The sequence below is a fragment of the Octodon degus genome, unplaced genomic scaffold, assembly GCF_000260255.1.
Source record: "Octodon degus isolate 3935 unplaced genomic scaffold, OctDeg1.0 scaffold00170, whole genome shotgun sequence".
Lineage (NCBI taxonomy): Eukaryota > Metazoa > Chordata > Mammalia > Rodentia > Octodontidae > Octodon > Octodon degus.
Window position 1 is genome coordinate 3,083,860 of NW_004524746.1, and position 4,430 is coordinate 3,088,289.

Consider the following 4,430-nt stretch of genomic DNA (forward strand, 5'->3'; position numbering starts at 1 on the left):
CATCCCAAGGGACTAAAAGAGGGTCTCACCCACACTGCACCATGGCTGGGACCAGTAGGTCATTCTAGCGTAGGGTTGCCAGAAGCTCTCCCACATACTCACTGGGCCTGGGATAGGACTAGATCTCAATCCCCAGTTTTTCAAAAAAAAGAAAGAAATATTAGGACAAACTTATTATACATATAATTTATATATAATAAGTTAACGTGAACCCATTGTATATAATTCATATATTATGTATTTTCATATATAAATCTACAAATGAGAAATTTTTAGCATCATTAATTCTATTCTGTATCTATTTAAGAGTTCTTTACCTACGGTATTTGAATGGCAATGGAATACCCATCTCTGGCAAAACAAAACAAAAAAGAGGGATATAAATGAAAGACCATTTTGTACTGGAAAAAAAAATATATATGTATATACCAAATAGGATAGCTATACATCTACTTTCTCTTAGTTCAATAAGAAGAAAGATTTGTACTAATAATGTTTAGACAAGCTATCATGTCTGCATCTTATACTATGAACAACTACTATGAAGACAACAATATGCAATGTATTAGTTTTTATAACTGTCCTACTAACCTGTTTTGAACCTCTCATTGCTATTTCTTGCTCAATGAAATTAATTAAATAAAAAAGCTCTTAAGAAAACTTTCAATAATAATTGAACAATCACCTTTCTTTGAAGATGTAGAAATGGTTTTATCATCCAGCCTTTGGACAAGCATTATACCGTAAAACTGAATTACTTTATAAAAATGCTTCATTCTTTCATTTTAGAGTATGAAATTCTGTATTTTTAAAATAAAATTACACACTGTGTGGAGACATTCCATATTAGAGTTATGAAAAATTGTTGCCCAGGCCTTACACAATTTTGCTAATTATACACATACACTTGCAAGTGTGCTTGCAAAAAACTTCTTTGGAAATATGCCAAGTCTCTGGAAATATGTACCAGGTAGTGTTACAATTTTATATTCAAACATGGAAAGTTGGCAGTATGTTGTATTGAGTTAAAGCAGATAAAGTGCAAAATACAGTTAGTCTTCTCTCCAAGAAGGAAGGACAGCTCACACTTTCCAAGATGAGAGTGACTCTGATTGCAAGGAAAGCTGGGGCAGGGCTAAACTTTTACACATCCTTCTAATGGTCACACGATAAGCAAAACATTGCTCTTTTAGGGTTAAAAATAATAATAGGGCCTGGGAGATGGCTCAGTAGAATAAGCACTCCCCCGGCAAGTTCAAGGGCCTGAGTTCAATCCCCGGTTCCGCCTAATAATAATAATAATAATAATAATAATAATAATACTTTTAAAAAACACTAGAGTCAACTGAATCATCCAGAAAAAGCATCTAGAAATGATCTCACTAAAATCTGACTAGTTGTGCTCGCTTTGGCAGCACATATACTAAAATTGGAAAGATATAGAGAAGACTAGCACGGCCCCTGCACAGGATGACATGCAAATTTGTGAAGCGTTCCATTTTGTTTAGTCTTTGTAAACAGGATATCATGTCTGCATCTTGTACAGCAAATAACCACTAGGAAGAATGTATGCAGTGTGTTAACTATTGAAACTGTCCTACCAATTTGATTTGAAACTGTCTCACTGCTATTTGTTTCTCAATAAAATTATAGAAAAAAATTTTTTAAAAAATCTAACTAGCTGATAATAAAGCCAAGCTACTTTTTCTTTTTGAACATTAACTAGGCTATGTGAAGAACATTTATTCCTTTATTTATTTATTTAATTATTTTTATGTATTTAGTACAGAGTCTGCAGGGTCTTACAGGGTCTCACTATGTAGATCATACTCACAGTGATTCTCCTGTTTTCAGCCTCCCAAGGGCTGCGATTACAGACACACCCATCAACGCCCATTCTCAGTCATCCTCTCAGTGCACCTTGGGGGCTGGGCCAGCACAGCACACCAGAGATTGAACCCCCAGCCCCTGCACTCTGCCTAAGCAGGTGCCTTAACCCGCTGAGCTATGTGGCCGGCCCTATCCCTTTAATAGGAAAAAAAAAAACTACTTCTTGTTTAAATCACAATTTATAGTATGTAACATTATATGCCATGGTTATAAAAAATGAGAGTATACATTGAATGTACAAGGACAGATAATTCTATTTTCTTAATAAAAGAAAGGGCTTCATTTATTTCAAATTTCTCCATATTTATATAACAGCTATACAAATGTGCAAATATAAAATAAAAGTATGTTCAATGATTAGGATACACTATAGATTCAGATTAGACTTCAAGATGAGAAAATGCTACAACTTTGTATATATGTAAAGTCTACATCAAGTGTACACTTTTATATATTTATAGACCAAAAACAAAGCACAGTTTGATAAATAATCATATTTTGCCCTTCTATATTAACAGAAAGAAATCTAGTAGGCAGCAAACAGTCACATCTATCCCGCCTTGTAAGACAATCTAAGCAATTGTACCTCTTCATAAATAGACTACTCCATCTTCTTCAGCACATCAGAGTCCCCAAAAGGAACAATTTTCAGAAGTATCATAAATTTAATGTCATAAACTAAAGTTTTAACAACTCTGAAATGTTAGCCTGATAATGTCCCACAAATGTGATCTGCATAGGTCAGCCCATTTCTCATTACAGCACCATGAGATCGTGCCTACCACACCGACCACGCTGGGTGCTATGCAGGGCTGCACTCATCCTTGGACACAGCCTTACCTGTGCTCCAGCATCTCCTGATGCTCTTCGTGTCAGTGCAAGCCACTGAAGGTGCTAAGAGTGTCCTCCAGTTGTCTTTGTGGATAGGAACCTTTTACGTAGTGCATGACTCTACATCATGATGCAAATGTAGAAAATATTTCATTCTTTGTCCAACTGATAAAAATACTCCTTTCTGTAAACTACTCTCAAATTACATGTACAAGTCAAAGAAACGTGGATCATATTTTAAATTATAGAATTGGGACACTCTGTACAGTGGGCTGCTTTATTTTTCCATGTACTTGAGGGCTTTGAAATGCTTGTCTGTCACTTGTTACAGCTTCCCCTTCACTACAGAAACTGGTTAAACAGTTTTCATTACATTTTTATTGGTATCCCTAGTTGAATATTCAGCTGTGGTACACTTACTCTTTTAGTGATGTCAGCTCTCTTAAAATCCCTGCCTCTGTTTTCATTTGCAGTTCCCACAAATTCTGTCAGCAAATATTAATCCCTTGTTTTACCCTCCTAAGGACTGTTCTCAGTAGTCAATAACATTGCATCCTTTCCAGAAAAGATGAAGCTTGAATTCCTGCACTATTAATTCTAACCTGCCACACATTTTCCTGGTCTGCTGATGTAATCTTTAGTTAGCTATGTTGACTTAAATTAAAATTTAACTATCAATAGCTAAATTTAAAATTCATCTTGTCACGCATGCGAACTACATTTCAAGTGCTCAATAACGAAGTTGAGCAGGTAGCTATGGTAAGGACGTGTGACGATGGAACACATAACTACTAGAGAGCTCAAGGGGACAGGCCTGATTTAAACAACAATCAATTTGATCATGGCTTCAACCACCCACACACCAAAAGTAAAATCACTGTTAACAACATTATACAGGCTGTTTTTTTCGTTAGAATGCCATGTCCATCTTCTATTCATACAAATGACTTCATCAGTTTCACGAGCTGTGTTACATCAGAAAGTCACGAGGCACACATTTATAGATCCTAAAATAAAGTCGGACTCACTTGTGAATTCTAATGAGTCAAATGTGATCATATAAATTACTAATATTTTTCTTGTCTCAAATAGTTCAAGATATACCAATTTTATATTCCTACATAAAGCCATATTTCAAACATCATAGAACTTCATTAAAATATTCACATGGGTTGATCTCTAGAAATTTCTTTTAGTTGATCCTCAGAACCCAATTTTTTGGTGTGTGTGTGTGTGTGTGTGTGTGTGTGTGTGTGTATGTATGTATGTATGTATGTATGTATTTTAGGGAAGGGTGTACAGGGTGTTCAGGGTCTCACTACTAGATTGGATTCGGAGTGATCTGCCTGTTTATAGCCTCCCAAGAGCTGTGATTGCAGGAGCGTGCTACCACGCTCATTCTCAACTGCAGTCTCAATGTGCCCCAGGGGCAGGGCTGGCAGGCGTTTTAATCTGCTGAGCTATTATGCTGGTCCTCCAATATTATCTTGTTAATAACTTTATATTTGGAAATTTTAACACGTTTAAAGATAAAACCTAGTAAACTTTCCAATGTCAAAGTATTGTATTACCTTTTATAGAGGAGAAAAGAAATCCTAGGCTTGGCACCAACAATGTCTTTCATTATTTCTATATGGCCTGGAACTTTTGTTGATTGGACTTCACTTGTGTTTTGTAGGTTCAGCAGGAATATTACTGTAGCAATTTTT

General features: G+C 35.7%; 1 non-coding gene across 1 annotated transcript; it reads left to right on the forward strand.

Moving 5' to 3' along the window:
• The first annotated feature begins 1,399 nt into the window (after positions 1-1,399).
• Positions 1,400-1,505, forward strand: LOC111813201. Its single transcript, XR_002818521.1, has one exon. It is a non-coding gene; the product is annotated as a U6 spliceosomal RNA (small nuclear RNA).
• Positions 1,506-4,430: the final 2,925 nt, after the last annotated feature.